Source organism: Trichechus manatus, unplaced genomic scaffold (assembly GCF_000243295.1).
Source record: "Trichechus manatus latirostris isolate Lorelei unplaced genomic scaffold, TriManLat1.0 scaffold00049, whole genome shotgun sequence".
NCBI lineage: Eukaryota > Metazoa > Chordata > Mammalia > Sirenia > Trichechidae > Trichechus > Trichechus manatus.
Genome location: NW_004443985.1, coordinates 7,156,077 through 7,179,794, shown reverse-complemented (window position 1 = coordinate 7,179,794; position 23,718 = coordinate 7,156,077). Strand labels below are relative to the sequence as shown.

Sequence of the window (23,718 nt, the reverse complement as noted above, 5' to 3'; positions counted from 1 at the left end):
CTCAGCTGCTAACCAAAAGGTCGGCAGTTCGAATCCACCAGCCACTCCTTGGAAACCCTATGGGGCAGTTCTACTCTGTCCTGTAGGGTCGCTATGAGTTGGAATTGACTCAACGGCAACGAGTTTATTCCTTCTCCACTTTTGCTGCTGCCTCTGATCTTCGGATTTTTCTGGGGAATCTGCTTGGAGACTCAACTTTTTGATAGGTTCTCTGGTTTCCTCTCCAGAGCTGAAGACTGAAAACTCTGTTGCTTAGCAGCCTTCGGTGGTTTCCACACACCTGCCAGGAATACCTCGCTGCTCCAGGCTGCTGCTCTGGGCTGCTGCCACTGCTCTCTCCAGCTTTTCACTGCTGCTGTGTATTTTTTTTTTTTTTTTTTTTTGATGCTTTTTGTCAATTCACTGGGATTTGAGGAGGATGGAAAGGTAAACATACAGGTCTCGTCAGCTATTTTGAAAGAGAAGTTTAGCTGTTTTTTAAAAAATTCATTTGTAGGTATCTTTAATGTATGTAAGGAATATTGATACAAAGTTGGACTCTAGCTTTGTTCCCAAATGTCTTCTCATCTATCCCAACACAATATACTGATAAATCTGTTCCTGGTTTACTGATCTGGACTGCTCCCCCCCGCCCCCTATTACTTAATTCTTGTATGTGCTTGGGTTCAACTCTACATTTTCTGGACAATTCTACTCTGTGTTCCCATGTTTTAATATCTGTAGTTTTAGGATATAGTTTAACATCTAATAGGGGAATCCCCTAAGACCCCAGCCATGACTTTTTCAAAGTTTTTTTTTTTTCTTTTCTATTTTCTTAAGTTTATTCTTCCAGTCGACCTTTAGAATTGTTGGGTTTTTGTTTGTTTTTTTTAAGCTGTACACTGCTGTGTCCTCTCTCCCCTCTCAGATTATATTAGCTTTTGATTGGATTTTTATTTAATACCTAGATTAATTTTTGGAAAAGGGATTCATGCTCCTTCAGTTCCTAAGAAGGAAACTCCTCCCTTATTCTCTGGTCACAGGTTATGTCTTAGTATCGGATTCTTAAGCTCTTCAAGGTCTTTTCAAACCAGTCTAAAACACGATGAGTTTGACAGTGTGAATTAATAATTCGTATCTTGTGTATTCAGTCATCAAATATGTCTTGAATGTTTACTGTGGGCCAGAATCTGTGTCTAGCACCTGGGATATAGTGGTGAATTGCACCTTGCTATTTTTATTTAAACAAATGATTAGGCAGTGTTAAAGAGATGAAAAGCAAAAGATACTTAGGAAGATGCTGAAGCTTAGTAAAAAGATCCAGGTTTTCAAACTCTGAGCTGACATTCAAGAGGCATTTATTCACTGTAGGCCTTTGGTCCTTCGTTCGTCTTACAGAATTAACTCTAGAATTTAAGAGACAAAAAATATAATTTTTTTTCTCTTTTGCTAGGATTTGTGATCAGAGCCATTTCCAGAAAGGTGGCTTAGATGAGCATTTATCATTTAAAATATCGACACCGGCATTATCTCGCTTGATAAGAAGCCAGCCCCAGGTTTGGGGGATTCCTTCTGTCTTTCACTGCCATTTCTAGTGCAGCTGTGATTTGAGGAAGCAGAGTCCCTCAATCATACGTGAATGAGTCAACCACATCCTTGTGGAGTGCAAGGGGAAATGAAGCCAATCCCATCTGACTACCCATCCTTCCATACCCACCCTTCAGCCCAGCCGTGAATGTCAACGGCCACCTGCTCCCTAGTATCTCCCTTCGATGGGATAGCCATTGTCTTGGTCAGGGTTCAGTTGCAGATGTCAGTGACAGATGACAGAATCTACTCTAGTTAGTTGAAGAAGCAAAGGATGTCTTACATATCATCAGATGGCTTGGGCAAGGGCTGGAGGAGCAGGCTCTAGACTGAGCTTCGGGAGCACCTCCCAGAATCACACCATGGAACTGGCCTTTCACAAGTAGGAAGCTGAGAAGCAGGGTCTGTACTCACAGCTGCTGGGTCCTAGACCTTTATTGTCTCCACTGTGACACATGGCATCCAATAGTTGCCCCCTGCCCTGCCTCTCAACACTAAAAAGCTAGGGGCAAGACACTGGGATTTTAGTTGTAGCTGCCACAGAAAAACCAAATGTAGATTTATTTCTTCCCTTTCTCCCTCAGAGGGATTAATGTGTAGATGAATCGCACTTGCATAGGGCTGCCTTTGGGATGAGCTAGTGGCCATACATCAGCTTCTAGTGGGTTTTCACACATCAAGCAATGAGTGTGAGCATAAATTTAGCCTCTGTGGTATGTAGTGGGGTCAGGATCATAGTTTTGACTAAAGAAAGCTTAAGAGCTACATTGAGAACCACGAAGACCTGCTTATTTTTAACTGTTAAAATGGTGAGTTCATTCAGACTTTGTGAATGTTTAATAGAATGATCCAGCCACAGTTATGACTAATGTGGAAAGATTTCCTTGCTTTATGCTCCTGTGTAGACTTAATTCAAAGATCTAAGAAGCCATGGTGTGGGCCAGTTCTCCTGAGGTCTGGGTTTTAATGGCCTGTATTGGAAAACAGGCAAAGCTCCAAGCTTGCTCCTTATCTTGCTTTGCCCTTTCCTTCATCTATCCCAAATCTAATTATCAGAGGTTCCACTTTCTGGGAGAAAAAGAGTTCAGTGGAGAAAGACGTCTTTATTGTTTATTTGTAACCTGCCTTCTTTCAGAAAGGACTGAGGTTGGACAGAAATCTTTAAGTTGAGGTTTTTAAAGGATGGAGCAAGAAATCATATCAATCAAGAACTGACAAGCATCAAAGATCTCTTTAGAAAAACTTGATCTGAAGCACTAAACCTTCAGCAGATTTAAGTGACGTTCTTGAATACAATTCACTAGAGACAGAATGGAATGGCTGTGTTGTCTGACACCACCTCAGCAGATGAGAGGAGAGAATACCGAGAATTTGTTAGCTAATCTCCCTTCAATTCTAGTTTTACTTTAGGGGGAAAAAAAGTCTGTGTGCTTTGAGGCTCTGGCCTTTTAATTTCACAGGTCCAGAAATTTCCTTAGAGATGGAGATGTTTGAGGGGATCTGTAATAGCTGTATTTAATATTCTACTGGCTTATACTCTAGAAATTATGTCTGAGGTTCCTTGAACTGTGATGTGACTCTTGAGCGGGCTTTCCTTTTCATTCACATTTCAAATCACGAGTTTATGTTTGCACTGCCCTGGGAAGCTAATATTGGATGTTTTACTTCCTTTTACATGATTAAGTGGATTTAGTGAAAGGTGGAAGACTGAAGCTCAGTTAACTAGGTCACTGGTTAATACCAGGCTGGCTTAGCTGATAGACTTGTAATGAGAGCTCAGATGGGAGTTCATTCTATTTCCCATCTTCTGAGGGACTCAAAAACGTTATGCTACAATCGTCCAGTTACTGACTTGCAATAACTGAGAAGTGAGGGTATCTTATGCAGACTTTTTTGCTTTGCCTCTAGAACTAAGATTCCTTCCTTTTTTAATTAAAATTTTTGGTGAAATATCATACAGTATTAAAATCTATATAGAGCTTAAAGAATAATAAAATGACTTAAAAAAATAATAAGCCAACCACTGAGCTAAGAAAGAGAGTAGTACCATATCTTAGAGGTTCCTCGTATGCGCCACTCTCCACCCACTGAGGAACCACAGAATCACTGTCCAGGCCTTTGTTAAGTATTCTTTGGTTTTTCTTTAAGTCACCCACATATATATGACTCTACATTTACGGAGTTCAAAATGAGCGGGGTATTATTTAGTCTTGACTCATTCTGAGCTGTATAGCATATAGAATCACATGGTTTCCTACTTTCATTCATCATTGACTGTTTTCCATGTTGACATGTATTAAAATTGTATGTTATTCCATTATATGAATGTCATGTAATTTGCTGCTTCTGTGTTGAAGGAAGGCGCCCTGGTGGCGCAGTGGTTAAAGCACTCTGCTGCGAACGGAAAGGTCGTTCGTTCAAACCCACCAGCCGCTCTGCGGGAGAAAGATGTGGCAATCTGCTCCTGTAAAGATTTACAACCTTGGAAACCCTATGGGACAGTTCTGTTCTGTCTTGTAAGATTGCTGTGAGTCAGAATCGACTCAATGGCAGTGGGTTTGGCTTTTGGTACATTGATGGCATCAAATTCAAAAGCATCAATTCTTCTTCTTTGATGCATTTGAATTGTGGCGTTGGCAAAGAATATTGGATATACCATGGACTGCCAGAAGAGCGAACAAATCCGTCTTGGAAGAAGTACAGCCAGAATGCTCAACAACGGGCTCAAGCATAACAACCATTGTCAGGATGGTACAGGACCGGGCAGTATTCTGTTCTGTTCTGTTCTGTTGTACATAGGGTCACTATGAGTCAGAACCGACTCTAGTTCACCTAACAACATGTTGCTGGCCACTTAGGTTGCTATCTTTTGGACTGAATGAGTTTTTCATTTTATATTTCACATTCTCTTTTTCCTTCTTAATTGTTTGAAGTTTTGCTCTGTTTATTCTTTTAGTGGATCTCCTAAGTATTTTAACATTCATACTTTGTCTATTACGCAGGTTAATATTTATCAGTATTTTTACCTGCTCCTAAACAAAAACAAAGACCTCAGAACTCTAACTTCCTCACATCCCTCACAGTTTATAACATTTTCTAGTCATTCTATCCTGTTTTCTCCTCACAAGTTAGGCTTTATAATTGTTTTGTACAGTCAATGATTTAACTTTATGGCAACACACAGTTACCTGATATCTTTGCTCATGATTATATCTCAGACCTTCCATCTGTTTTTGCTTTTCTGAAAATTTTATTCTTTCTCATTCTTGAAAGATAATTATACAAGATGCAGAATTCTAAGATGAGAGTTATTTTTCTCTCAGTATCGTGAAGGTATCATTCATTCTTCTGGTTTCCATGATCGCTGTCAAAGTTGGCTGTCAAATTGCCATTGCTTTTTCATTTGGTTCCTTTAAAAATGTTCTTTGTATTAAGTAGCCTCATTATAATATGTTCAGCTGTGGATTTCTTTTTATTTATCGTTGGGTTTGGTGGGGCTTCTTGGATCTGATTATTGATCTTTTAACCATATTGTAAAAATCTCAGCCGTTATCTCTTAAAATGTTGGAAATATTCTCTCTTCTATTTTATTTCATCTCTTTCTGGAATGCTAAGTAAATATGTGTTAGCTCCTCAGACTCTATCTTCCATGTCTTTTAAACTGATAAATTCTAACTCTGTGTTCTAGGCTTCATTTTGTTGTTGTTATTATTCTTATTTTGCTATGTCTTCCGTATCAGTAATTCTTTAGCTGCTTAACCCATCCATTGAATTTTTAATTTCAATTCTCTTACATTCCTAGAAATTCTTTAACTTTTTCAGATCTGCTATAATCTTCATATACTCTTTGCTCATTTTAAAATTCTTTTTATTTCTGGAAACATATTAAGCCTAGTTACTTTATATTTGACTTATAATTACGATAACTGAAGTCTTGGAGGATCTGATTCTGTTGTCTGTTTGTACTGGCTGCCATTCATGGTATCATGTTTTCTGGTGTGTGTGGTGGCTTTTGGCTGTGAGCTACTTATTTCTGTGACTCTGATCTGTCGTAATACTTGAGGCCTGGAAATAAGCTGTGTCTTTCCAGAGAGGATTTGCATTTGCTTCTGACAGTTGACTAGAGTCACTGCCAACTTGGGGCCATCTTAAATTCTCCACTTAATATTTCATACTACATGGACTCAGACTCAACCAGAAGGAGAGACTGAGTGTGGCTATGAATTGAAAGGAAGATTTTTTCCCCCTCTACCCATTGCTTAGATTGAGATAAGCTAAGTTATCTTGCTGTTCACTCTGGGTAGTAGGTTAATTGCTTGTCCACCTTCACATTAAAAGGATAACCCTTTGAGGTCATACCTTGGGGAGATTCCTGTTAGACTTTTCATCTTGGGTGGGTGTTTGGCTTTAATTGTCTTCCACCGTGCGGAATCAAGATGAAAGCTCAGCAAAGGACTTCTATAGACATTTCTCAAAAAAGATATACAAATGGCCAATAAACACATGACAAGACGCTCGATATCATTAGTCTTCAGTAAAGTGCAAACCAAAACTATAATAATAGTATTTCACACTCACTAGGATGGATATAATTAAAAAGACAGGTAATAACAAGTGCTGGCGAGAATATGGGGAACTCTCACATATTGCTGTTGGGGTTGTAAGTGGTGCAATCACTTTGGAAAACAATTTGGCAGTTCTTAAAAACATAGAGTTAACATGTGACTCAATAATTCCATTCCTAGGTATGTACACAAGAGAATTGAAAACATATATTCCTACAAAAACCTGTACATGAATGTTCATAATAGCTTAAAAAAAAAAAAAAAAGGAAACAACCCAAATAGCCATCAGCAGATGAATGGATAAAGAAAATGTGGTATATCCATATAATGCAATATTAACTGACAATAAAAGGCATAAAGGACCTATATAAGCTACAGCATAGATGGCCCTTGAAAACATTATGCTAAGTGAAAGAAGCCAAACACAAGTGACCATATATTGTATGATTCCATTTATATGAAACGTCCAGAATAGGCAACTCCATAGAAACAGAAGGTAGATTAGTGTTTTCCAGAGAGGGCGGAGGAGGAGCAATGGGGAGTGACTGGGTATGGGATTTCTTTTCAGAATAATGAAAATGTTCTTCAGTTTGACTGTGGTGATGGTTGTACAGCTCTCTAAATATACTAAAAACCACTGAGTTGTACACTTAAAAGGATAGATTTTATGATATATAAATTGTATGTCAATAAAGCTGTTAGTTAAACAAACAAAAAAGATGGATGTTATAGGTCCCTGAGGTTAAACAAACTCTCAGCATGGGACAGCGTCCATTACTGCCTGAGATTCCTGTTTTATTTCATTTTTGGCCTCTTAGGAGTCCTTCTTTTCATGCCAGCTCAACAACATTAATTTTTTTTAAAAAATATTTTACTTATACTTGTTTCATTTGGGAGGTTACCTAACCTCTCACCATAAATTGAAGGCAGAATCCCTTTAATTTTTTAATTAAAAAAAAGTTCGAACTGCTAAGGAAAATTATAAGGACAGTATAATGAACTTCCTCATCCCTTTACTGTCATGTTCAGTGTACACATCCTGCTTTGTTCTCCCTTTTCCTCCCTCTCCCTGCCTGCCTGTCTACCTGATATAACTGTGGAGCTATTTGAGAATAGATTGCATGCAGCATGACCCCAAATACGCAAATATTTCAGCATACATCTCCCAAGGACAAGAATATTCTATGTAACCACAGTATGACTATTAAATTCAGCAAACTTACCCTTGATACCCTAATATAGTCCATGCTCATATTTTAGCTATTGTCCCAATAATATCCTTTTTTTTTTCCTATGCAAGATACAGTCCAGGATCACAGTTGGCATTTACCTGTCATATCTCTTCAGAGTCCTTTAGTCTAGACCAGTTGCTTAATCTTTCTTTGTCTTTTGTGATCTTGACATTTTTCAAGAATCCAGGTGAGTTATTCTGTGGACTGCTCTTGCATGTGGCTTGTCTGATGTTCCCTCATCAGCCGATCCAAGTTGTGAATTGTTGGCAGGAACATCACTGTTGTGATCTTGTGTCCTTCTTGGAGCAGCACCTCAGGAGGCACGGATATTGGTGTGTCTCGTGATTAGTGATTCTAACCAGAATCCCGTTTCCCAGAGCTAAATGTGGCATTTTTCTGAGCAGAAGTGGCATAGAATTTGGAGCTAAACAGACCTGACTTTTAGCCCTGCTGCTTTTAACTGTGTGATCTTTTCTTTTTAATTGTAAAAATAAATATAACACATTTGCCAGTTTAACGTTTTTCACATGTACAATTTAGCGAACTCAGTTACATTAATCATGTTGTACAACCATCACCAGTATCCCTTGCCAGATTCCAATCCCCATCAACAGAAACTCACTGCTTCCTAACAATGATTCTCCCTCTCGCCTCCTCCTGCCCCTGGGAACCGTTTTGTAATCAGCTTCGGTCTCTACACATTTGTCTATTCTAGCTATTTTGCATGAGTGGGATCATACAATATTTGTTCTTTTGTGATTGACTTAACTCAGCATAATATTTTCAGGGTTCATCCATTTGTTATCTTTGTGATCTTAAGCAAAATATTTAGTCTTCTTAAGCTGCCTGTAAAATAATACCTACTTCTTGGGGTTGTTTAAAGAATTAAGTAAGAATTCATGTAAATTGTTCAGCACAGGGCCTGGTACTTAGTAAGGACTCATAACTCTTGCTTTGGGGGAAGGTATTGTAACCCAAGTATCATGGGGGCCTGTCTATCCCTTTAGGTATCGGTGAAATTTGTTCAGAATCTCAGTCTCTCTATCTGAGGAGCCTAAAACCAAAAAACCCAAACCTGTTTCCTGCCGTCAAGTCGATTTTGACTCATAGTGACCCTATAAGACAGAGTAGAACTGCCCCATAGGGTTTCCAAGGAGGAGGTGGTAGATTCAAACTGCCCACCTTTTGGTTAGCAGCCGAGCTCTTAACCACTGCACCACCAGGGCTTCGAGGAGCCTAAAGGCCTCCCGTATGCTTCTGTTAATTCCCAAAGAGCAAGTGTTCTCCTGGTCTTCTCTGCCTTCTTGCCCCCTTTCCCTTAACCCTTCCGTATTGCCCATTCCCAGTGTTCATAAGAAGTCCACTCACCTAAGGGTTGGGTTGGTTTTAGGTACTGACCATCGATGAAGGCAGAGGATCACATGCCTACCTCACACTCCACTTTCCTCTCCCTCTTGTTTTGTTTTGACACCCCTCCTTGGATTACCCATCCTTCTCTTCTCCAAATCCTTCACCCTCTGTCCTGCAGAGAAGTCTCTCCAGCTCCTACCTCCAAGCTTATATATCTCAGCCAGTGCGGGTGCAGCCGAACAAAGTCTCCTCCGCAAAACCGGAGCCGCGCTCCCTAGAGGGCAGATGGCGTTGTACATAGCAACTTCTTTTTCTATAACATGATTGTTTTCATTCTATTCACGATGCTTCTTGTGCAACAGTAATGCCGAGGTATTTCCCTTATCTTCATATCAGCCTAAGAGGCTTGCACGTGGTTGGAACCCGTACAGGCAATACCTTGATGGAGGCACTGCCCTGCTGGTAATGAGAATAATTGCCTGTGGCTAACCATGGACCTTTGCATACACGTTTTACCCGAACTCTAGGGGAGAAAGATGGGCTCAGCTGAGGTTGTGTCAACAGGGTCTTTGTTAAAAGTGAATAATAGCTGGAGACCTTCATAGTGCCGATGCCCTGGAGGGTCTTTTCTTGTAACCTGTCTTGTCAAGAGTCCCACAAAATGAGCATTGGGTGTTGCACCTTCAGCGCCTTCCCTCCCACCACCTCCCACTCCTTCTCCAAGGAGCTGTCTGTCTGGGTGAACTTGTTTGGTGGGGCTACCAGACAGACGTTCCATGTAAAACCGAGGGATGCCTTCCCCCCCTTCCTATTTTGGCATCCATGGATGACATTTCCATAATACTATTGTCCAACCATGTCTCCTGAGAATTTCTTCAGTCCTGAAAAGGAGGAGGGAAGGGTGGGAGAGAGACGGTGTTCACCCAGTAAAGGCACTGGTGTCCAGGGAGGCCCTGGCAGTGGGGCTGAAGGCAGGGACGATCTCAAGATTGTTGTTGCTGCTGATTTACGAGCTGGGTTAGTCCATTCTCCAGGGAATGGAACTGCCTTGGGATTATATTTGAGGGTGATGAAAATTTACGAGAATGGTCTTATATTGCCCAAACTCACAGGATTCTGATTTATAGTCAAAAGTAAATTTTTAACAACTTAGAGAAATAGAAATTAGCGAGCAATACCAGGGGCATCTTGTCACTGTTATCCTGAAGTAGTTATTTGTTCTAATGAAAAGACTTTGCTTCAGAGCAGCCCATGGAACAGGCCCCGGACTAGTTGTGTTGGCCTGTATAGTGTTGAAAATCAGGATTAGCTGTCAATTTGTAAAGGTCAGGAGGTGTTACAGGAAAATCTAGATTTCTAGGTTCTCTTGAAAAATCGGACAAACGTAGAACACCGAGCCCACAATTCCTCCTGGCAGTTTTCCGTTGGAGTCAAGAAGTGACCGCCTTCTTCATGTCAGAGTGTGGGTGAAGATACGTACTTGACTGCTTTGACAAAGACCAAAACAAGTGACTTAAACAAGATAGAAACTCGCTTTTTTTCTCATTGGATAGTGAAAGCATGAGTTTCCCACGATAGATATGGTGGCTCTGTAGGGTCCGAGACCCAGGCTGCTTCCGTTCTTGTTTCTCTTCTCTCCTCTCCAGTGGACTCCGTGTGTCTAATGGGCCCAGAGGCTGCTTTGTTTTCCCACCAACAGGTCTGCTCCAGCCTGCAGTAGGAAGGAGGAGGGGAAGTGCAGGATGTATGCCTTCCTTTAAAAGGCCCAGCCTAGATGTTGCGTGTGTCACTTCCTCTCACATCTCATTGGCCAGAACATAGTGACATGGCCACCTCTGGCTGCGAATACAGCTGGGAAAATGTAGTCTCCATCTGGATGGCCACGTCAATAGCTAAAAGCCAGTTCTTACTAAAGGGGGAGTGAGAGTGGATAGTATGGACAGCTAGTTTTCTATGCTGCGGTGGGCCATGTGCTCACTTGTTCCTGCAGTCCCCAACTCTGTTTAATCTCCCCATGACTGAGGCCGGGAATCTCTGCTGTTCATTACCTTATACCTGACCGGTTTCATTCATTTCTGTTACCTACTTGTGTGTCTGTGTGTGTCTATGTGTGTGACTGTGTATGTCTCTGTGTGTATCTGTGTATATCTGTGTGTCTGTGTGTGTCTGTGTGTGTCTGTGTGTCTGTGTGTGTCTGTGTATGTCTGTGTGTGTGTCTGTGTGTGTATGTCTGTGTGTGTCTGTGTGTGTCTATGTATGTCTATGTGTGTGTCTGTGTGTGTCTGTGTGTGTCTATGTGTGTGTCTGTGTGTGTGTCTGTGTGTGTGTGTGTCTGTGTGTGTGTGTCTATGTGTGTGTCTGTGTGTGTGTGTGTGTCTGTGTGTGTGTGTGTGTCTGTGTGTGTGTGTGTCTGTGTGTGTGTGTGTCTGTGTGTGTGTGTGTCAGCTGCTCACGTTGTACCAGTGTTTACACTTACACTCTCACTCTCACCGTTTTTCTCCTTCAGTGATTTAGTCGTGTTCTTAATTGAAAATCCCAAGTAACTGATCATATGGCATCCTTTTAAAAGGGGACATCTGACTTTTAGCAGGAATTCTAGATGATCTGTGTCTGCTTCTACCGCCTGTGGTCACAGCTCACGGAGGGCATGAACTCTGCCTGTTCACCGTCGTGCTCCAGTACCTGGAAGGCAGAAGGAACTCGATGAATATTTTATTGAATAAATGAATAGGGTTACAGTTCTCCTTACAAGAAAGGAAGACGCGTGTTGATTATCTGAGGGATAGTCATTCCCCCACCACGCCTGGCCCTGTGTTGTGAGTTCTCTCACGTGAGCGGTCATATCGGGAGTGTTCGGGGATCTCGAGAGTCTTGTTCTCAAGAAGACTTAGAAGAACTGCAGACACAGGATTCATGTGCAGGGGAAAGCTGAAGACCTACCATGGAAGGGCAGGCTGATGGAGGAGGGTGTGGGAGACCCCAGCTAATGCAAGTGGGGTCCGTACGTTCTGTCATCTTAGCTAACCCAAGAACTAAGCTTTGGGCCCTTAGGGAGGGCAGATAGCGGGCTCTGAAGCTCACTGCTTTCAGGGCAGCGGGAGGTGGTTTGGTTTTGAGGCTGTGTCACGGAGCAGTAAAAGCTAGTGTCTCAGTTATCTAGTGCTGCTATAACAGAAATACCCCAAGTGGGTGGCTTTGACAAATTTATCTTCTTACAGTTTTTTTTAAAAAAAACTGTTGCCATGGAGTCACTTCCAACTCCTAGGGACCCTATAGGACAAAGTAGAACTGCCTTATAGGATTTCCAAGAAATGGCTGGTGGATTCAAACCACCCACCTTTTGATTGGCAGCCGTAGCTCTTAACCACTGCACCGCCAGGGCTCCCCTCACAGATTACGAGGCTAGAAGTCCAAATTCAGGGCACTGACTCTAGGGGAAGGCTCTGGGGGAAGATCTTCGTCTCTTTCAGCTTCTGCTCTTTGGAGATCTTCGTGTGGCATCTGTCTTCCCCCATTTCTCCTTGCTTTTGTGCCTATTCTTCTTTTGTGTCTCAAAAGTGATTAGTTTAAGACACACCCTATGCTGATAAGGCCTCATTAACATAACAGAGAGAACTCTGTTCCCAAATGGGACTATATCCACAGGTGTAGGGATCAGGCTTTACAGCACGTTTTTGGGGGGACACATTCAATCCATAACAAGCAGAGACCTTGCATAGAATTAGACATAATGACATACCAAAAACAAACGAACAGAAAAATGGGTACGTGCAAAAACGGGTGAAATCCAAGAAAGCTCTGTAGACTAAGTGCATTGGGCTAGTGTCAGTCTCCGGGTTCTGATAAAGTACTGTAGTTATGTAAGATGCTGTTACTGGGGGAAGCTGGATGATGGGTACAAGAGTCTTCTCTGGACTATTTTTGCAACTACTTGACAATGAGTCTACAATTAATTAAAAACAAAAAGTTGAAAAACGAAAAAAGCAGAGACATTGGCGACAGAGCTGGATTCAATCCCACGCTACCCGGTGGGAAGTGGTGGGTTTTTCTTTTTGGTACTTATCACAATCTCTAACTACATATTTGCTTATTGCCTTTCTCCGCCATAGGAATATAAACTCCTTGAAAGCGTAAACCATGTCTGTTTTGTGCACTGCTAAATCACCAGCACCCAGCACAGTGCCTGGCACCCATATTTTGTATTCAGAATGTATGAATGTAGGAATAATTGTGGGCACAGGTGACTTACATGCTTCTGAGGCTGTTCTGTCCTTGCTACAGTGAGGACAATACCACCTTTTCAGAGCATTGGGGGAAGGGGGCATTGGTAGCTCAGTGGTAGAATTCTCACCTTCCATACAGGAGACCTGAGTTTGATTCCTGGCCAGCACAACTCATGCGCAGCCACCACCTGTCTGTCGGTGGTGACTTGTGTTTTGCTATGATGCTGAACAGGTTTAGGTGGAGCTTCCAGACTAAGATGGACTAGGAAGAAAGGCCTGGCGATCTACCTCTGAAAATCAGCCGGTAAAAACCTTATGGATCACAACGGTCTGATCCCCAACTGATCATGGGGATGGTACAAGACTGGGCTTTGTATGTGGGGTCGCCATGAGTTGGGGGTGACTTGAAAGCAGCTAACAATAACAGCAATGTAGGTAATGCTTAGAACCTGGAAGAGAGCAAACATTCAGCTCTAGGGGTCAGCAGACTTTTCCTGTAAAGGACCAGATTGTAACTGTTTTAGGCTTTTTTTTTGTGTGTGTAAATTCTTTATTTCAGCAAATATCAATTGCATTTGTGACTACTACTTGATTTATTATAGTTGAGAGTCATTCGCTAGACACTTGGTTGTTATTAGACACCAGAAGTTAAGAAGAGACCAGAGAGATTCTAGAATGGGATCAGGAGGGGAGACAAGGAGCTCAAGGCAGAACATGAGGTTCCACCGGTCCTTACTAACTACAGTAATCAGACCAGATCTAACTAAAATACCAGCCTCCCCAAAAATGTTTTCAGAAAAAAGCCCTATTAACAGTATTTACTAGACAAAAAAAAGTTACTATTTCTAGAAGTGATCTCTTTGACACGGAAGACCCTGTATATAGCACGGTGACAGAGCTGGGATCACTGCAGCCCGGCATCCTTTAAGATATCATGGACACAGCTAATTCTAGGGTGAGCTCTTGCTCGCAGATGTGCGTGCTGTTTTACGGCGCAAACATGGGATAGACGGTTCTCACACAGACGTCATCGGGAGGAGGCTGCTGCTTGCTGCCAGGTCCAGGGAATTTCTTAATTGTAGGGACATTACTTATTTTCACTGTGAACTCCTGGAGGTGAGGAAGTGCACAGAGGATATTAGGAACTTTCTCTTCTAGAGCCAAAATGGTTGGACGTAGAATCACGTCCCCAAGGCTCAGCTGGTTCCCAATGAGAAACTTGCCCGTGATCCCTTAAAATCTCGTCAAACACAGGAAAGTATCTGATCACAGCCTTCTGGGTCATGTTAACTGCTTCCTTTTGCTGATCGTCTGGTTTTAAGAAAGGATGTGTGATGATCACTTCCAGAAGCTCCAGCATCCCCTCCACATACGTCAATCAGGGTTTTCTCCTTAAGGTTGTTGTTGAAGGGGTGGTGATTTCAGCTGTGTAGTGAAGAATGCTTCGGGTCTGTGCCCGCTTCGTCCTGTCGGTTCCAGCCATTGGCCCTTGTTGGGACACCAGGTGGCTTCCATCCTGCAACTTCTGCAGCTGTTCTCTGGTTTCTAAAAATTCTTCATCAAATGCGACTCCAGCGGCAGCTAAAGCCCGTCTTGCGGATTCCATGTGGTGTCTTCCCTTGGGATAGTGGAGCTTGGGCCTGGCTTCCATGATGGCCTTGCAGGCTTTCTGGAGTCGGCTCTGAGAGCCCGGAGTTGCACAAAGCACTGGGCCAGTGGCCTGCAGAGAGGTGGCGAGAAGACACTCCTGTTTTAGGATTTGCAGGGTCTGCCGCTGTAGTGCGAATGTCGCCGTAAAGGGACAAGCGTGGCTTTGCTCCAGTGAAACTTAGGAACTCTGAAATTTGAACTTCATATAATTTTCACATCATGAAATATTCTTTTGACTTTCCCCCCAACCATTTGTTAAAAATAATCAAAATTCCTTGAAGTTTGAACGTAAAGTTTATTCTGAGCAGTTGTATTCTGTATGCATAGAGGGAGGCCATTTTGATTCCAGAAAAAGCAAATGGCTCGAAGAAGCTAGGTACAATGAGGCTTATAAAGAGAAGAGGAAGGAGAAGTATAGAAAATCAACCATTGACTAATCTTAACGTGATTGATTGAACCCTGCCTTCCTGGTTTACTGAGATCAGCTGATACCACGTTACTTCTGGCCTGGCTGCTAATAATTTGGCCCTCCACCCACCTGCAGCCATGAGGCTGTTTGAGATTTAAATTAGGAGGTAATGGTTTGCCAACTATCCTTTTCTAGCAGGATAAGACAAATTTACATTGCTGGAGATCAGGTTCTGGCAGACTTTTGCAGTTTGGGTCAGGCTTTTTATGGTTAGTAGTTCGGTTATGTCATCAGATGACAACGCGTCCTCTGTTCAAAATAAAAGCAGAGAGATTTATCGAGAGCAAAGGCAGCTCAAGTTGGGGACATGCTGGGTTTTGCAAAGTGAAAACTAGTGCTCTGAAAATCTGCGGTAACATGGGCATGGTTATAGGGTTGGATGAGGAACTTAGCTTACAAGATTTTGATTGGTAGGTGAGCAGTCAGTAAAGGGGAACGTGGCATATGCCGAAGCAGGGCTTTGGTTGGGATTGGTTAACAGAGTATATGTGTTTTAGGGGATTGGGTATACTCACATAACTTGGAAGTACGTGCTCACAAGGGGGTCACAAGATGATTGATAGGGGGCCAGGGTCTGCTGGTTCCGCCCAGCCAGAGACCCAGGCCATATGCATATGAAGAAGTCAAGGTTACATTCTCAGGGACGCAGAAGTCCCAAAATGGAGTTGGGCCTACACCTGAGCCAGCTGTCTGAGGCATACCAGGCACCTCAGTTTTGGAGCTCTTGCACAGTTTTGTGGATAAGAAAAACCTTAACATCAAAGTAAGATGTCTGTTATTGATTTCCCTCTTCAACACATTAAAAAGTATAAAAATGATTCTTGGCTCATGGGCCGTACAAAACCAGGCGGTGAACCCGCTATGGTAGACACTGCTGTTTTGGCAAGCTCCTCCATCCTGCTGGCCACAGGCATACACAGAACTACGGACGCTAGATAGTGAGGGGCAAAGTTAATGTTCCCCATGAGCAGACATCTGTGTGATGGGTCCCTTCTCTGGGCTGGGAGGAAGGCCGTTCCCATGGCCTCAGTAAACAGAGCCTGGATTTTCCTCAGGAAGCTTTATGGGCTCAGTTCCATTCCCAGGGTGAAAATTTAACACAAATACTGTCATCTAAGAATACAGTTTTATGTTTCTCCATGCTAGACCCCTTTCTGTAAAGTGTCCAGGAACAAAGATAAGGGAAGCCAGATAGCTTCTGAGAAAATCTTAAGAGCTTTAGCATGCATGAGTTATCTGGAATAGCATCTGCAATGAGTGTATCCGTTATTATAATACACTAGAGGGCTTAGCAGGGATCTGCCAGCCCAGTGGTTTCCAGGAGAGCTTGTCAGTGGAAAGCTCAGATAGAATTGGCCTCAAACCCTGCCTGTAAAGTCTCTCTAACTCGGTGGCCCTGGAGAGGTCACCCAGCTCCTCTGAAACTTGGCTTCCTCCCCTTTAAAATTGGAATAGGGATGTGCAGTGGAATCATATTTGTGGCCACTTAGCATCTTTTATTTTGGACTAGCTAATATCCATTAAGTTCTTTTTTCTGCCTACAAGTAGCCAGACTGACCCAATACTTTAAAAGATTGCTTCGAGCGACTTGAAAGATTAAATGGGAACCTCAGGGGGCAGTGTGTTTATGTTAATGGGAGAGGAACAACTCAGAAAAGGAGGGTGAGGATGTTTGCACAACTCGAAGAATGTAATCATTGTCGCTGAATTCTACATGTAGAAATTGTTGAATTGTGTGTTCTGCTGTGTATATTCTCAACAACAACAACAAAATAAAACAAATTATTAAAAAAAAGATTACTTTGAGGACTAAGATGCAACAATATATTAAGGTACCATTTTTATTGGGTTTCTTCTATTATATTTGAACCTGGATGAGATCAGGGGAGTTCCCAGCTAAAATGGAGTAATGTAAGATTGTCTCCATTGTTTTACACACACACACACACACACACAAGCTATTCTGTTCTTTCAACTTAGAGTTTTTCTTCAATGTTTTGTCTTTATCAGAAGTAGCATGACACGAAGTCACGAATTTAATTTTTTCTCAAGTTTCACTGAAACATCCCAGATATTTTATTCCCAAACCAAATTGGAGACCAATGTGATATTGCCTGTGCTCTTAAAATCATGAAAACTACAGCTGTTAATACTGTTAGTAGATGAATTATTTTCTTAGCGTTCAAATAAATTTTCGTATGGATCAGTTGGGTGAAGTTCACTAGTAAAGTTTTTTATTTTGTCTTTATGTATAATAGGAATACAGGAGGCACTGATTCAGGGTAAAGTTAAATTAGAACACTAGATTTAGGGAAATGAAGCTTTAACAGAATGACTATTGTTGTTCTTGTTAGCTGCCATGAAGTCACAACCCCCCCACCCCCACCCCCAACTCCTGGCGACCCCATGCACAGCAGAACAAAACGCTGCCCGATCCTGCACCATCCTCATGATCAGTTGCACATCAGACCACTGTGATCCTCAGGGTTTTCATAGGCTGATTTTTGGAAGTAGACCACTAGGCCTTTCTTCCTACTCTGTCGCTAGTCTGAAAGCTCTCCTGAAACCTGTGCAGCATTATAGCGACATGCACTCTACCACTGACAGATGGGTGGTGGCTACGCATGTGGTGCATTTGGGACTTGAACCTGGGTCTCCAGCATGGAAGGCGAGAATGAATGACTAGAGCACCTATAAATGTTTTTTGGGAGGCTTTTAAAAGTTGATTAGCTTGATAGAATCAGAATAAATATTTTAGAACATTGTTCTTTGAATAAACAACAGTCCACGTTATCTTATGTATATCTCAAACTTTATGGAGATGGCCAAATCAAAAAGGATGGCAGAAGAGAAGTTGACTCAGACTCTGGTTGCAAATGAAAGAGATATTAAAATTATCTGGAAGCTGTTGGTAGGATTAAGGAGCCCTGGTGGTGCAGTGGTTAAAGTAACCACTAACCGAAAGCTTGGTGGTTCAAAACCACCAGTGGCTCCACATGAGAAGGATCTGGCAGTTTGCTTCCATACAGATTTACAGCCTTGGAAACCCTACGGGGTCGTTACGAGTCGGAATTGACTCAATGGCAGTGGGTTTGGTTGGGTTGGTAGGATTAATCGTTTAGGGAACACCACTACAGAATCTGAAATTTGGAAATATATTCATAAGTCAGCTGACACTCATAAAGCAGTACTGCATGCTTAAAGCATGGCGATGAAGGGGATGTTCAGTCCCTGGCTTTTAAAAAAAGTATTTATGAAATCCCATCTCGCATGATAAATACTATTTACTCAACATACTGTATTGTGGATCATAAAACTGAGGTTCTGGAATGTTAAGTCACTTGCCAGATATCACATAGTCTGAGTGTCTGAGCCTAAGCAGCCGACTCTGTAACCATGGTGTTTGTACAATATCACTTTGTTTCTGTGCTTTCAGGACTGTGTAAAATATTATGGGAAATACGGCAATATAAAAATAGGCCCTTGCCCTCAAGGAACTTAACAATTTAGTTGAGGAGCTGACGTTCACATATGAGGCTAACTAGCTGCCTGACCTATGGATCTTGGGACGTAAGCTTGCAAAGTCCCTGGCCTGCCACCTGACCTATGGATTTTGGACCTGCCAGCTCCACAATTGCATGAGCCAATCCCTTAGAAGTAAATCAATCAATCAATATCACTGGTTTTGCTCATCTGGAGAACCCAAACTGAGACAGTAATAATACCAGCAGAGACACCAATATACTGTTAATGTTTTGGCAGCAAGAAAGTCAGTTTGACTGAAATGGGTACATAGAAATTGTGGAACCATCCACCAAAAACCACCAGCAAACATCATACTTAATGATGAAACTTTAGAAGAATTCCCTGCTAAAATCACGTACGCAAGGATGGTCATTATCACCATTTATGTCATCATTACTAGCCAGTATCATAAGACAAGAAAAAGAAATAAGAAGTATAAGGATTAGAAAGAAAGAAAGTAAACTGTCATTATTCGTAGTCAATAGAATGGTCTACAGAGAATACCCAGTAGCATCTACAAATGATTAGAATTATAGTGCTCTGCAAGATTGCTAGATATAGGATCATAAGACAAAAGTCAATTACATTTCTGTACACAAGCAATAAACAGTTTGAATATAATTTTTTAAAATTACAACATATATGACATTTATAGAGAAAAACTATGAGACTTCATTGAAAGACAAAGATCTGAATAAATGGAAAGCTATACCATGTTCATGAATGGGCAGCATTATTGTAAAGATGTCAGCTGTCTCTCAAATCAATAAATTCAATATAATTGCAGTCTAAATCACAATTTTGTGTGGGTATGTTTCATGTGTGTGTGTAAGTTAAGCTGCCTATAAAATGTGTTGTATATGAAACAGATAATCTGAGGCCAAATTTGGAGGATTTGGGTGCCAAAATACGGAGTTTAGACCTGATCCAGTATGCTGATATTTCCCAGGCTGGGTCGGTGAATTATTATTATTTTTTCAGATTTTTGTGTTATTTCAATGCTATAAACAAATTCTGGACATTCTGAATTTATCCAAAGGCTGCCAGGTGATTTCAGGACATATGCTTGTGTTTGCGTTTACAGTCACCTTAGTGCTGAGTTTCGGTAGTTATGAGTCGAAATCGACCCGACGGCAACACATAATGACAGAAGAACAAAGCACGCTGATTAGTGTCTGGTTAGACCAAGTGTAGACCAAATAATACCTCAGCCAAGTAATAACATACAAAAGTTAAAGTAGTCGGAGAATTCCTTTGCCTCACAGGATACAATTGGTGACATGGGCATGGTAAACCCAAAATGTCCTACACATCCACAGTGGTCCAGTTTCATCCAAATAACTGATGTTGATTTGAATTTCACTGGGTTTGTGGTTTTGCACTCTGTTTAACTTGCAAATTTGGTTTGATTTTACCAGTGTGGAGGAACTCTGAGTAAAAGACGTACCCTTCGTTTTTTGTTTGTTTATACTGCTATTACATGACTTAGCCATCATTGAGGGCTACCTTAAAAAATTCTTTTCCCTTTAGAGAGGCCTATACATTATAAGGTCGCTATGAGTCGGAATCAACTCGATGGCAGTGGGTTTGGTTTTTTGGTTATACATTATTCAAGATAGAAAAATACTACATTAGGCCGTTAGAAGTTTTAGTAGTGGTGGGATATGACGTAGACTTTGTTTTTAAGGTTTAGGCAGTTTGCAGAAGATGGGAGGTGAGAGGCAGAGATGGGTTTGGGTAGAGAATAATACTGGTCAGCTCTTGCCAAGTCATTAGACACTTCACTTAATTCCCTCAAAACAACCCTTCAAGTTAATTTTCCTATTTTACAGATAAGGAAATTGAGGCTCAGAGAAGTAACTTATCCAAAGCTACACAGCTGGAAAGAAGCAGGTAGGGTGTTAGTCAGACTTCATTCCACCAAATTGTAGTACAAGGATGAGGTGGTGACCACGCTGGGATGGTCACAGCTGGATGCAGAGGAAGGAATGGATCTGAAACCTTATTTCTTGAATTGTCCTTTTTCTCACCAGAAGGCCTGAGGTGCGCAACACCTGCCTGGTGCGTAGTGAGTTAAGCCACTGACCTAAGCCCTAGAAGGCCTGGGCCCCAAACACTGCCTCCTTAAGCCAAGTTCCTCTTGTTTGAATGTATTGTTAGAGTGAGAGGCCTTTGCTGCCACTCTATTTATAGTTAGTAGGAGTTAGTTTCATGGTCTGGCTTGCTATTGTTTTTTTAATTACTAGTTGATTGAACACAGGGCATAATGTTTTTCTTGGAAATTGAAAAAAAAAAGTTAGGTGAGATTGTTGTTGTTGTTAGGTGCTATGGAGTAGGCTCTGGCTCATGGCGACCCCATGAACAGCGGAACAAAACGATGCCCGGTCCTGTGCTGTCTTCACGATTGTTGGTATGTTTGAGTCAGTTGTTGCGGGTGTTGTGTCAATTCATCTCATTGATGGTTTCCCTTATTTTTCACTAAGCCTCTACCTTACCAAACATGATGCCCTTTTCTAGCAATTATCTCTCTTAAGCCCCTCCAGCATATCCATAGCTCTCGTTACGTTCCATCCAGATTTACCTTGTGGTTTCAATTTTAACAACCTAATCTGGAAACAGCCCTGGTGGCCCACTGGTTAAGAACTCAGCTGCTAACCAAAAGGTCAGCAGTTCGAATCCACCAGGCGCTCCTTGGAAACCCTGTGAGGCGGTTCTACTCTGTCCTGTAGGGTCGCTAAGAGTTGGAATTGACTCAGTGGCAACGGGTTTGGTTTTTTGTGTTTTTTGTTTTGGTCTGGAAATAGAGAATGTTTCATGTCTTTCAAGGTGATTATTGGAGGAAATGTTCAGAAAAATCAGAGCGTTCACAAGCGAAGTTTGTGGGTGGTAGGAATGGCTGGTTCCCACATTCAGCCCACTGCCTTGGATTGTAACATCCTCCCTGAGCAGGGTGCCATGAAAAGGGAGGATTCCTGTTTTAGATTTCAAAGAGAACTTGAGCTCCCCTGTTAACAGATGCCTCATTTTACAGAGAAGAAGACCGGGGCCGAGAGGCAGGGATACATTGCGGACTCCTGACAGAGTTGGGCTGAAAACCCAGGCCTCGTGAGTCCCCGTCTAGAGTCCCTCCTGTTTCCTATACTCTTTTTCAGTTAAGCTCAATTTTTTTGTTGTGATAAATATATGTAACAGAACATTTGCCACTTCACCATTTGTCACATGTACAATTCAGTGATATTAATTACATTCACCATGTTGTACAACCATCACCATTATCCATTTCCATATTTTTCCATCACCCTCAACAGAAGCTCAGTGTCCTCTAAGCAATGACCGCCTTTTTTCCCCTCCCTCTCACCCATCCCTGGTAACCACTAATAACTGTGGTCTCTGTGTCATTGTTGTTGGTGTTAGCTGCTGTCAAGTTGGCCCCTGACTCATGGTGACCTCATGCACAACAGGATAGACTGTTGTGATCCATAGTGTTTTCACTGGCTAGCTTTTTGGAAATAGACCATCAGACCCTCCTTCCTAGTCTGTCTTAGTCTGGAAGCTCCGCTGAAGCCTGTTCAGCATCATAGCAACACTTGTGTATTCTAGATATTTCATATAAGTGGGACTAACTTACTTCACTCAGCGTATTTTCAAAGTTCATCCATGTTGTGACATACAGCAGAACTTCATCTCTCTGTATGACTGAGTAATTCTGTTGTCTGTCTGTACCACATTGTATTGGCCCATTCATCTGTTGAGGGAAAACCTGATTTTCAAATAGGCATGTGTTGTTGTTAGGTGTCAAGTCATTTCTGACTCATCGTGACCGTGTGTGCAATGGAACAAAACACTGCCTGGTCCTGCGCCATCCTCACAATGGTTGCTGTGTTGGAGCCCATTGTTGCAGCCACTGTGTCAGTCTGTCTTGTCAAGGGTCTTCCTCTTTTTCACTGACCCTCCACCTTACCAAGCATCATGTCCTTCTCCAGGGACTGGTCCCTCTGGATAACATGTCCAAAGTACGTGAGACGAAGTCTCGCCATCCTTGCTTCCAAGGAGCATTCTGGCTGTCCTTCCAAGACAGCTTTGTTCATTCTTCTGGCATCCATGGTATATTCAGTATTCTTTGCCAACACCGTAATTCAAAGGCATCGATTCTTCTTCAGTCTTCCTTATTCAAATAGGCGCATGCTAGGTAATATGCTTACCTGGTTCAAAAGTCAAAATTATGGGAAAGCTGCGCCCGGAAGTCTTGCTGCCCCTTCCTTCCCTCCTCGCTGCCATTACCCCAAAGCTCTTACAGGTGACAACTTTAGTTTTCTTATTTAGCCTTCTATTGCTTCTTTGGACCAGGGTTTCTCAACGTCAGCACTATTTAAGTTTGGGCTGGATAATTCTTTGTTGTGGGGACTGTTGTGTGCATTGTGGGGTGTTTCGCAGCCTCCCTAGATACCAGGAGCACCCCTCCCCCAGTCAGGATCATCAAACATGTCTCCAGACATTGCCAGATATTTCCTGGGGGGCACAATCGCCCCTGGCTGAGAATCACTGCTACAGGAAAACAGAAGCAAATGTAAGTATGCATTTTTATTTTCTACTCCTTTCTTAAGGAAATCTTTGTGGTATAGTGGTTAAGAGTTTGGCTGCTAAGCAAAAGGTTGGCAGTTGGAATCCACCAGGTGCTCCTTGGAAACCCCATAGAGCAGTTCTAGTCTGTCCTACAGGGTCGCTGTGAGTCGGAATCAACTTGATGGCAATGGGTTTGTTTTGGGTTTTCTTTCTCAAATAATAGTCATCTGTATACACAGATCCTCTTCTTGATCCCCACCCCCCCAACACTTATCGGTATTCCAGAGACTGCTGGACCGGTCCCTGGAGGCTGTGCTCACTTTGGCAGCTGCCCAGCATTGCATTGTATGGAGACCCAGAGCTGTTTCACACAGTCCCCTGTGGCTGGGCACTAGTTTACAATCTGTTGCTGGTCAATTTGTGCTGCAGGGGTGTCTTAGTCGTCTAGGGCTGCTCCAACAGAAATACCACAAGCGGATGGTTTTAACGAAGAGAAGTTTATTTCCTCACAGTCAAAGTAGGCTAAAAGTCCAAATTCAGGGTGTCAGCTCTAGGGGAAGGCTTTTTCTCTCTGT

General features: G+C 42.2%; 1 protein-coding gene and 1 pseudogene across 2 annotated transcripts in view; one reads left to right on the top strand and one right to left on the bottom strand.

Moving 5' to 3' along the window:
• CMTM8 (CKLF like MARVEL transmembrane domain containing 8) overlaps positions 1 to 23,718 on the top strand; it is a 114,502-nt gene that overhangs the window by 16,349 nt on the left and 74,435 nt on the right. The gene's annotated exons all lie outside the window — the stretch shown is intronic.
• Positions 13,455 to 14,587, bottom strand: LOC105756323 (glutathione S-transferase A4 pseudogene; annotated as a pseudogene).